The sequence below is a fragment of the Miscanthus floridulus genome, chromosome 19 (assembly GCF_019320115.1).
Source record: "Miscanthus floridulus cultivar M001 chromosome 19, ASM1932011v1, whole genome shotgun sequence".
Lineage (NCBI taxonomy): Eukaryota > Viridiplantae > Streptophyta > Magnoliopsida > Poales > Poaceae > Miscanthus > Miscanthus floridulus.
In genome coordinates, this window is record NC_089598.1 from 27,540,056 (window position 1) to 27,552,582 (window position 12,527).

Below are 12,527 nucleotides of genomic sequence, written 5' to 3' on the forward strand. Positions count from 1 at the left end.
GGTCGAACGAGTGCTGAGAGCCCGGTTGCTGCTCAGCTGTGTGTTATGTGGTGCGTGGTGTGTAGAATTAATCCGTCCCTTTAGTGGGGTGCCCTGCCCTCCCTTTTATAGATCAAGGGGGAGCAAGGATTACAGAAGGGAGAAAGAAGAAAAACAGAGGCCAAGAAGGTCCTTCGAAGGTGTCGGATCTTCATTTTCCTTTGAGCCTGCCCTGCTGACACGGCTGATGGTGCTAGGGATAGCATGTTCGGTGATCCTGATAGGGCCGTGCTCTGGCTTCGTTCAACAAGTGGTCACGTCCCATCCCGTCCCGGCGGGCGGCGCGATGCACTAGGGTGCCGAGCCGCGGCCCTATGGGGAACAGATGGCGTAGAGGCCCCCACGTTCGTTACTGTAGATGACATGAGTTTCCTCTTGGACCGTAGCAGTTGTCATATGTTTCTGTCAGGATTCGTGCCCGAGGGCAAATGCCGACGCCCACAACACTATAGGACAAATGTTAGTGCCCACAACACTGTTTGGGCTCTGACATGCCTAGAAGGGCTTAAAGCGCCTGTCTGGTCATATCTTGATGGTACCTTCCTACAGGTGTGCAGGGTATGGTCCTTGGTATTGCGGTTGACTTGAGTGCCCCACCTTATCTGCGCGCGTAGTTATGAAGGAGCAACGCACAGACGTGGGGCGAGGCGGAGCCTGCCCTCGGACGTCGGGCGAGGTGGAGTCTACCCACGGATGTCGGCGCGAGGTGAAGCCAGCCCCTGGACGTTGGGTGAGGCAGAGCTAGCCCTCGGACATCGGGCGAGGCGGAGCCTGCCCCCAGACATCGAGTGAGGCAGAGCCAGCCCTCAGTCATCGGGAGAGGCAGAGTCTAGCCTCAGTCGTCGGGTGAGACGTCGGGCAAGGCGGAGCCTGCCTCTAGACGTCGGGCGAGGCGGAGCCAGCCCTCAGTCGCCGGGCGAGGCGGAGTCTGCCCTCGGACGTCGGGTGAGGCGGAGTCTGCCCCCAGACGTTGGGCAAGGCGGAGCCAGCCCCTAGACGTCGGGTGAGGCAGAGCTAGCCCTCAGTCATCAGACGAGGCGAGTCTGCCCTCGAACGTCGGGTGAGGCGAAGTCTGCCCCCAGATGTCGGGTGAGGTGGAGTCTACCCCCTGACGTCAGGTGAGGCGGAGTCCAACCCTTAGGGGTCAGGCGAGGCGGAGCCAGCCCTTAGGGATCGGGCGAGGCAGAGCCAACCCCCAGGGGTCGGGCGAGGTAGAGCCAACCTTCAGTCATTTTGGCAAGAAGTGCAGCTGCATTTTGGTCTGTTCGAAAGCATCAACATTTGATGGTTATTAGCTCCTCCTCATTGGCCACCCTGGTATTCGGTCCTCGACAGTAGCCCCTAAGCCCCCGGGTGATTCGGATAGAATCGCCCGGGGGGTATTTCGATTCGCCAGAGGGTGCGCGCGAGTGCACCCGACGGGTGTAGCCCCCGAGCCCCTAGGTGATTCGGATAGAATCGCTCGAGGGGTATTTTGATTCACCAAAGGGTGCGTGTGAGCGTACCCGACAGGTGTAGCCCCTGAGCCCCCAAGTGATTCGGATAGAATCGCCCGGGGGTAATTCGGACCCTTCGTGGGTATGGCTGTGAGATTTGGTGGTTTTGTTAGCTAGATAGCTTAAAGGGAACCCTGGTATCTCGTTTGCGGGGATTCATCCAGGGTCAGCCCAGTTGAGACTCGATCGCGGATCGAGACTCCCTTGAGGCTCGTGCGCCTAAGTTTTGGCCGCTCGCGGGCTCATCCTTCGTTGGGATGGCCATGAAAACCATTGGGCCAGCCCTCGAACTCCTAGGCCCAGGCGGGCCGGAGAAACACTTTTTGACCCGTATCCCTTCTGCGGGAAAAGAGTCCTGGTCTGCCCGGGAAGGCAAAACGTCCGGTGTGACTTTGGTGGGAAAGGATAGGGATTACGGGCGTGGTGATGTGGTGGTGATGTGGTGGTGTGGTGGTGAATCATGGTAGGCGTGGTGATGTGGTGGTGAATTGAGCCAGGCGGACGGTTGCCTTCCTCGCATCCGTCGCCCCTATAAAACCAAAGGGTTCGCCCCCAGGGTTTTGTACATTACCTCTTTGCCTTTGCATCCACAACCTTCGCCGCCAATTGCCTAGGACTTCCACATCCGCATCTCAGCCGCTGTCAAGTTCTCATCCCCCTCCCTAATCATTCAATGGAGCTGTGGTGTAGATCCGATGTCACCCTCCAGAGCCTGGAGGGTCTCGTTCGCCGCGGCCTTCTTTGCGCGCTGACCGCCGCCGAGGAGTGGCGGCTGCCCGACAATGAGGACGCACCGTCATCGCCCAAAGGCTATGTTGTGTCCTTTGCTCACTTCCACAAGTGGGGATTCGCCACCGCCGCCCACAAGTTCCTTCGGGGGTTGCTACATTACTACAATGTGGAGCTACATCACCTTACTCCCAATGGCATCCAACACATTGCAGCGTTTGTCGCCCTATGTGAGGGGTTCCTAGGGATTAGTTCCCACTTCAACCTGTGGTGGCACTTCTTTGTCGTCACCCTCCTTAGGTCCAGTGGGAGTGGGTGGCTCCATCGCCACGCCTGAGGTACCAACGGAGGGGAGTGGCCTCGCCGCCATGCTTCAAGAGGTAGTAGGGATGGGCAGATCTATCGCCGTGCCCAAGGTGTTGGTGGAGGGAGGTGCCCCCCCCCCCCCGCTGTGCCCCTGGAGGTACTGGAGGTGAGCCCCTCTGCCCGAGAGTAGGGGGCAGGCTCAAAACAGTCCCGCCCCGATAAGGCAGAACAGAGACCTTGGGGTTCGTCCCCCAAATGGCCCCGCCCAACAGCGCCAATGTAAGCCACCAGTTCCTCTGCTTTTTCTCTGTTTTCTCTATTTTTGTCATGACTCATGCTTTTTGTGTTCTTGCAGCGTCTTAAGGTGGCGTGGTTTTTTGGCGGTGGCACCCAAGAAGAGCGTCGCCGTTCCGGTGAGACGGGGGCCGTTGCCTGACGTTGCTCCTGTTTTGGGCAGGAGCGGAGCCAATGTTGCGGCCTCGTCGGCCGGTCAGGTGCCGCCCGTGGTGGTGCTCATGCCCTCGTCGGGTCAGGCGAATGCTGAGGATGAAGGAGCGCCCTCGGAGGTCGCCGAGCAAACAGCGGTGAAGGTGATTCCGCTGCCTACATCGGAGCGGATGAAGCTACTGCTCGCGTTTGTGGCACCATCCATGGTGGGCACGGTGCCACGAGTTGAGGCCCCAGCATCGCAAACGGAGGTGGGCGCGACCGTGACAAGCCAGGCACAGCCGGACGCAGCCGTGGTGGTGCCTAAGGAAGCGACGTGATTCGTGCCACCGACGGCCTAGGCGACGACACCCGAGGTAGGTCGGACAGAGGGGGACATGATCGAAGGGTCCTCGGGTGTCATGGAGGTGGTGGAGAGGACTAGCGGGGGGTCGCCCTTGGCCCTGACATCGGGGGCAGCCGCTCGCCCGCACGGGGTAAGTCGCTGCTCTAGTGGATGGATCCTCAAGACCCAACATGGATTCTCTTCTCACTCGATGATGCTACCAAGAGCACAGAGCGGGAGAGTCTCAACGAATGGATCTTGGCTATGATGGATGTTCTGAACCAGGCCAGGGGCATCCTATGTGATGTCATCATTCCTACTAGTCGGGTATCTGCTTAATCTCCCCTCTCGCTTTCTTCTTTCTTCATGTATTTTTGTGTTTTTGATATTGATCTTCTTTTTAGTCCCTTATCGCTCGTAGCTAGGAGAAATCTCGATTCCTCCGTGAGCAGAAGGTGGAATAGGACCGCCTCACTGAGGAGGCCCGACTACGTAGAGATGTGAGCGCCTAGCTTGTTGCTGCCCAACAGCGGGTGGCCGAGATAACTCCCTTGGCCGAGGAGGCAGCCGGTCTCCAACAGCAGGAGGCCGAGGTGCATCAGGACGTAGAGGAGGCCGAGAGGATGTTCCAGGATCTATCGGCGTGGGCACGGCAGGACGAGGATGCCAGAGTCCAGAAGGAGCGGGACGATCTGCTCTAGAGGGACACCAAGGCCCGCCAGCGGGCCCTCGACCTCCTGGCCGAAGTAGAGAAGGCGTGGGAGCTCAAGCTAGGAGTAGAGGAGAGATCCACTGCCCTGCAGCAGAGGGCGAGCCTAGACGCCGGGGCGATAGCCCAGCTGCACAAGGAGCGGGACGAGCTATGCTAGATTGCGGAGAGACTCCGCTCGAAGCACGGCGTGGCCCACAAGGAGCGTGACCAGACCGTCCGAGAGTGCGACGAGGCGCGTTAGGAGGTTAGCTCCCTCTGGGCTGATCTTAGAACTGCGGTAGCTCGAAGGCTGGAGGCCGAGAGCATTTCCGCTAGGCTGGTCATGGAGCTGACGGAGACACGGGGGATCCTTTAGGCAGAGAGCGATGAGCACGATCTCCTACGCGCTGTCGTCGGGGTGGTCTTCAATGACCTAGGGGTGGCACGGCCGGAGGGAACCAGCTCGCTTGCGGCCTCTGCTACTGTAGACATCACGGCGTGGGTGCGCCAACTTGAGGAGGACACTTTTCACGTTGGGATCATCCAAGCCTTTGCTATTGCCCGCTCTCATTATTCGAAGAGCATTGACTTGGAGACAATGGGCCTCGGCTTCGTGCCAGGCTACGAAGGCTCCGAGCTGGATGAGATCGAGACGGCTGTGACTCCTATTGCACGGAACTTAGCAAACAAAATCAAAGACATAGTGCTCCCATGGAGGGGATAGTTAGTCGAATGGGTCTGATAGACATTATCTGTAATCTGTGGACATGTGTCGGCACTTTTGTGTCTTGAAAATAGATTCGTAATTTTGTTTCGTTAAACAAATTTGTAATTTCGTTTGGTTTGAACTTGCTTTCCATCCTTTTTGTATTAAAAAATGGGGCTCATGCAATCCGCTCCTTCCATTTATTAAGACCGTAGGGCCCGAGGTGTGTAAGAGGGAAACTTCGATTATGCTGGTGAGCAAAGTTACCGTAGCCATCGGGGCGTGGGTTTTTTGTAGTCTGACCAGGCATGCTCAGCTATTCGTTCCCACAAACCTTGCCACTAACTTTTAACATGAGGAAGAGGTCCGACGCAGTGACTGTTTCAAAAAAAGGAGGTATTTATACCTTTATCAGCCCCCGAGTGAGATCTAACACCTTACGGTTGCTAGGGTTGAATGTCACTAGAGACCGAAGAGAGGATAGCGAAACTACTCTTGTATTCGTACGTACCCCTTGCTTAGGATTTTAGCTATTGTTATGCGATCATACGTTCGGTCTCCTTATAAGTCCGACCTTCCCCGAGCCCCCGTGCGTGGCGGGGATTCGGTCAAAGGCTGGCTCATTTTTGTGACTGTCGCCCCGTCCGTGGTTTTTGCAACCGGAGGGGTTGAGGCGACGTCACTTGCCTCGATGGCTCAAGTGACACACTTGATGAGCTGGCTAACAGGGATGTTCGAACGGAATCCAGTCCCGTCGCTCATGATAGGGTCGGCAATCCGTTTCTCCTTAACCCATCTTCCAACATATTCCCCCTTAATGGGGATTATATGGGCTCGGCTAGAGGCTGGATTGAACGAGAAGGTTGAGATGACCCTATCCGCCTCTATGCGGGTTGGGCGAAGGCCACTGAGGCTCATCTATGTTTTCTCCCCTGGCTCTTATTCGATGTGAGGTAGCCTTAGGCCCTTCGCGGGACGGCCTTCAAACCTCAGTCTCTCAATCTAGGATCGGACGGCTCGAGCCCCCGAGCCCCTTGGGGTCTGATAGGAGTCGGCCGTGTTTCATGCATCACCCCGTCCTCGGTTTCTGCAACCAGAGGGGCTGAGCTAACGACACTTGCCTTGATCGCTCGAGTGTTGCGCTCAATGAGCTCGCTAATGGGCACGTTCGAGTGGAATCCGGGTCCGTCATCCGCTGACGGGGTCGACAGAGCCCTCATGTGGTATTCCACTACTTCTTAACCCGCCTTTCGGTAGATGCCCGAGCCGTTCGATAGGCTCAGGTGGCCCATTGGACTCTCCTCAATGGAGATTCTATGGGTTTTGGTTCGAGGTTAGAATCGAACGAGAAAGGTCAAGATGTCCCTATCCGCTTCTGAGCGGGGTCAGGCAAGGCCGCTAGGGCTCATCTTGGTTTTCCTCCCTTGGCTCTATTTGACATGAGGCGGCCTTGAGCCCTTCATGGGACGACCTTCGAACCTCAGTCAGTTGCCTCTCATATCGAATGAGGCGACTACCGCTTCATGACGCGACGCGAAGCGTTGAGATGTAGCAATTGCATATGCAATGCTTAGATATATGGGATGAATGTATGATATAATGGAAATGAAAGCGAGGGTCGGTGATGTTACCTTGGTGGCATGAGTTAAGGGAAGCTCTTACCAGACATGTCTGTGTGGGGTTCAGGTCCGACATTTGAGATGGGGCCAGTGTAACCTGCACGAGCATCGCAATTTTTTGTTTCTGTCTCTCGGCAGCGATCCGATCCGTTCGATTGACTTGGGTGATCTGACAGCTTCTCCTTGAAGGAGATTCTGCAGGTAGACCCCTCCGAACCCTTCTTGAGAAGGCGAATGCTAAAGCTTGGGGTGCGGGGACAAAGAATTCGATCACATTGGTGAACAAAAAATGCCATAGCCACTAGGGCGTAGGGTATAGCGGTTCGACCAGTTTTTCTCAAAGTTTACACCTGCACACCGTGCCTCTGGTTTTTAAACGTAAGTATGGGTCAGGCAAAGAGAATGTCTAAATGAGTAGACACTCTCGGCAGCTCTCGGGCGTTGTCCATGTAACACCCCTGATGTTACGAGCTTATTTAGCACCGCGATTGAGGCCTAAGGAAAATTTTCAAAGCGAGTTTTCTCATATTTTGGATTTAAAACATACTTGAGGCAATAAGTGAATCCTGTGCGACTTAGTGTTGTGGATTCAAATCAACTCTCAAGTTAAATTACGTAGTGCGTAGAAATATTTAGGAGTGTCCGATAACGATTCTAGCAAATAAATAGCGAACGGCTTATTTAATTGATTAAGCATGAAAATCAACGTTTTACAAATAAAATAAAATCCAATAATAAATAGAACTATATATATATACTCGTGGGTTTATTTTGTTAAGCACGAACTGACGAGAAAGAGAGGGCAGCAGTTTTGTTTATTTTTCCTGGCGTACAGCATACTCGTTGTAGGGCAATTATTCACTGTCTCGTTCCCGTCGTGGTTCTGCACCCCGGCGCGTCGTTTTGCCCGCGTCACTAGCCTTATCATGCCCATGCCCCGCTAAGCGCCACCATTCGACTGCCCGTTTCATCGCGTCATCTCTATTGCAATGAATGTCGCTGTATGCCTTGCCTGTCTCTGCGGCCGCGGTCTTCTCTGTGCCAACCGGCATGCTCTGCCAGCAACGTTGGGCCGGACCATCCTGCCATGTTTAGGAAGTTGGCCGGATCACTCATGTTGTTTTCTTCCTCCTTTTCTATTTCTGCTGCATCGGCCTTGTCTGCCGTGCCAAACCACTGCTCGCTCTGTCCTCGGTCTTTGCTTTTCCCTCTCTCTCTCTGCCTTGGTTTCTTGCTGTAGATAAACGTACACAAGCTGACACTCGACTATACGTTCTAGCATTGTCTCTGCGGCCAGCACTTTTCAGCACATATATATATACACACATATGATGCCTCATGCCTGTAACAATGTCGAGTTCAACAATGTCTAAAGTAGCAAGCTGATTAGGTTCAGGGATTTATTATAGAGCACTATATATATATACACACACACATACACACACTATCCGCTGAGCACCCGCCTACGCCAGCGTCCTTGCTGTTGCCGTGTCTCTCTGCCTTGATTGCCTCTGTACCTGCCGAGACATGTTAGCGCAGTGGTTCACGTGGAGCTTCCTACACGATGCAACGCAGAGGCCGAGTAGCTATTGCTGCTGCTGTCCATGCTGCTTGTTCGATTTCTCTTGCTTGTGACAGCGAGTGGTCTTGTCCATTTTTTTTAATGGAAGCACAGCAGTCACGGCTCACCTTTTTGAGCACCAGCAGCAGCGAGTTTTCAGCACAGCAGCCAAACCATTGCAGCTGCAAGCGGCTCCTGTTCTTGCGAGCCGTCTTCCCCGCCGCTGGCCACTGAGCTCACCGAACCGAGCTCCGCCATGTTTTTCTAGTGGTGGCTCTGCCGGTCGGGATCGTCGCTGACGCCACCGCCATGGACACTGTGATTGCCGTGCACATGGACGGGAACCTCCCAAGCTTTCGCTGCGCCACCCAACCTCGTCAACCATCTCATGGTGAGCTCCTACTGCTCTAATCGTAGATGGATGGATTATTTTGGCACTGAGCCGGCCGGAGCCGCGTCGCCATGCTCGCACAAGCAAGCAGAGCAAGCAGCCAGTCGTGCTCGCTTGTTAGCTTTGGCTTGTTAGCTTGATGGTGTCACTCCGACATCATGCGCGATTTATGGCCGTTCTCCTTTAGAAAAAGAATTCCAGAAATACAATAGAAATACACCGATCCTAACCTCTTCACTCATGACTAGGTTTCACCGATGGACTGGGCCGGTTTGGTGGCCGTTGCCCTTTTAATTTTCTAAAAGTACGTGTTAATTTAGTCTCGGAAATAAACTGGTAAAATTCGTAGGAAATCATAGAAAAATCATAAAAATGTCAAACCAGTTTTGTTAGTCTCCTAAAATCATGATCTACCTGTTAGTATAGTTTGTTCACATAGTATGATAATATTCTTAGAAGCTATATAATTAATTTAAGGTACTTAATATTATAAAATATAAACTTGTAGGAATTTTCATGATAAATTGGTAATATAGTTGAACCTGAAATTTGTACAGTAGGTTCCTAGCAAAATTAGGTACTCACTGTAATATTTTTGTAGCTCCAGAATGATCAGTTCGCTAGGTAGCTAATGATGCTCTATTTCGAATGAGGATTAAGTCGATAGAATAAAATAAAGAAACACCTTGGTTTATATAACTAAAATAATTGTGGGGAAATAATGCCTTATCCGACAACATGTATATGTAGCCTAAGTACGGTTGTCGTTAGAATTAGCCCGTTAACTCAAGAGGCGTATGTCGTATTTTACGAGTCACGATTACAATTGATTAATTACATCTTTGCATTGCATCGCATGCATATCATATAGGTACGATGATGGATCAACGGATGGATCAAAGGATGATTGGGAATCCGAAGAGGGTGTAATGGTATTCTCTCCAGGAGATGATGCAATGGGCTTTCTATTCAGATGATGTGGATGATCTGAAGATGCTGATACTAACTTTTTAATATATCTTACCCAGGCAAGCCCCGGTGCATAACCCCTACTTTTCTGCAGTTTAAATTATATTTGTGCATTAAGTTTTAAGGAGCTGAATGAAACCCACTTGCATATATATATTTATCCCATGAATCTTACTAGTATGATAGAATCGTGTAGAATGCTATGCTACAGGACTCCGGTAGAAGTCGAGTGATGGCTGTCACTCACGAGAGATAGAAAATATATTATTGGATTACTATCACTTGAAAAATATAAATGGTGGAAAGGAAAAATGGTGACCGGGCAGGGATATGGTTTGGGTATTGGTTGGTGTAAGAGGTTGTGTCGCCGTGGACGCGGGGCATGGCTTGGTTACACTGCTTTCCCTGTCTGTGTCAATTAAGGACCGGTCATTGCATAAGGCTCTAGGCAAGTCACAGACTTATTATCCCGAGCACATACTTGAGTATGGGTGCTTGGAAGACTTGTTGCTCTCTTGTCATGGATCCGGCTCTTTCCGGACCGACTGTTAGGGTTTAATTTGGTGGAGGAGGTCGTTGCACCGCACTGAGTCTGAGACTCAGGGGCGGGGGATTGGAGTCCCAGTTTGGATGGGGACCTAGACACCCAGCACAGGAGAGTGATGGGTTGGTCCTGCTTGTGCCTGGGGTACAAGCGGGGCATGTGTTTTTGGGGTACCCAGCTGGGGGCATTGATTCACGAATCGTCGAGAAATCCAGTACGACTCGTCTGTGGCCTAGCATCGTAGTAAGAACAGGAAGATGCAAGATGGAAGATGGAAAAAGGAAATCTGATTGCTTACCACCTGCTTGAAAGTAGCACAGGTGCTTACATAGAATGGTTAGTTAATGAACCAATGCGGCTATTAATAAAAATCAAATATAAGGACGCACGCTTAGTAATGCTTCCTGCAAATACAACCCACAAGCCAGATAGCCTTGCATATCCTTGGAGTCTTTTCTTTTCTCCTATCGGGTAAGTCTTGCTAAGTACAATTGAGTACTCAGGGTTTTATTCCCCCTGTTGCAGGTGACAGGTGGATGCTAAAGCTGACTCTTGTGTGTGGATTCCTCCTGGTGGGCTCAGCGAGGAATCCTTTACGCTGCGATCGTAGTTGTTATTTATAACTCTCACCAAATGCTTTTATAAATGAAAGTTTCATAATCTGTTGTCATAGTTTATATATCAATACTTCATCATGTCATGAACAGATATTTATTTCCGCTGTAATTCTGATCACATGTTCATATTCCGTTGTTACATTAAATTGTTCATAACTCTGATATTATGATTACATTCCACTGCCATAATTCTCTTTTCTCATATGTTCACCTTTCAACAAAGCTTCCTTATCTTCTTGGTCCTAAGGAGAATCTACCACCAATCTTAAAAACATTAATGATCCTAGTTAAGTTATTCAAACTGGGAATACAACTCTTAACCCTTGGTGTTACTTGAACCTTCTTAGCACAATTCTCCGTTGCTAAGGGCATCAGCCATGACTTCGCTTCTCGAAGTGATAGCACTTTTCCGAGTCACAATTAATCTCATTCCAACGAGGTTATCACAAGCTCAAGACCAACTTGGTGAAGATGTCCTATATACTCTTGTGATCCTTCTAGATGTCACTTTTACTTTCAAGAAGATGGTACTTCCATTCTCCACAATGGATAGCTCCAGATAACATGTTAGTTCAACTTACGCATATAAGGACACATCCCACACCTTGATAAGGTGCATCATTGTAGATACAAAGCTCTCGTCCTGATCTGACAAAGCTAATACTTAGGTTTTACTTTGACCTCTTGGACTCCTTCAAACACTTGGCTAAAGTCGCTTGATCCAAACTAACTCAAAAGCTTCTCCGGTAGCTTTATCAACATCTTGCTGGTCTTGGATAAACTTCCTTTTAACCAAACCTCATTATTTAATACTCTGAGTTCTCTCCTACATCCTTGAGTACCACCACGCTTCCGCTACGCAAACTCGAACGTATGATACTTCATCTTACCAATTCTTCCACTTGACTACCCCCCTTAAGATAAGGTAAAGTAGGGGACACCAAAGTATAGCTTGCATCATCTTGTGATTGAAGTCTACTGTTGTCCAAAATTTTCTTAGGGTTTTTTTTAATCGTCCAAAATTAGAGATATGAACCGATTAAAGATAGGCTGCTTCGAAGACAAGATGGGAGAACAGAAGAAAACCGTAACCCAACTATTTATTTCATTAATCCTTATACCTTAAACCTATGAACTAAATGAAATTGCGGGAATACCCAACAAGATCATTGCAATCATTACAAAGATGCAAAACAAGCATAAACATAATGACAATTCGACAAAGCACTTAAAAATGCATAACTCATTCTTTGACTCAACTTGTGATACTATCATTTTTATTATATAAGGGGCACAACTCCTATCCTTAACTAAGGATCTTGGATAGTCTAGCATAACCTCTTCATTCACCACTCTCACCAATTGCTTCTTTCAGGTTGGTTATCACTGACACATTCTGGTGATAGTCCAGTAGTGATCTGACTCTGGCTACTTCCTTGGTGTAATTGTTGATTCTTCTTTGGGCAATATTTAACATAATATCCTTCCTGCTGGCAATGATAACACTTCCTCTTAGCTGGATCTCTTGTGATGTCATACTCCATAGAATTGTTGCTTAGAGCATTGTCAGCTTGCTGATTCTGTAAGTTCATCTTTGTTTGACTAGACTACTTTTTTGCTCGCTTGATCTTTCAGGGTTGAAACTCCATGTAGGTGATTGTCCACCCATCTATGCATACCTCATGTGGAAAGAGTGGAGTAACCTTAGTTTGAGAAACTTCTAATTCTTTAGAGTCTGAGTTTAACTGACTAGGGATTGGAGCTGGATGTGACGATGTAATAGAACTCAAATGTTGATTGCTTCCTGATTCTGACTCTGGTGAGACCTCCTTTCTCTTCTTATCCACATTGTCCTCAGGTACATGCTGAATACCTTCATACTCAATTCTTTCTCCTGATGGTGTGGTTAGAAGCACCAAACGCTGGGCATTCTTTATCACTCCTTTACATGCTGACATCCATCCCATTCCAAGAATGACATCAATGTCCACTAACTCTAATACAATAAGACTTGCTTCAAATTTCACCCCTTTGATGTTAAGACTAACTCTTGGGCACTTGCGGTTTGCCTTCATTTCTCCTCTTGG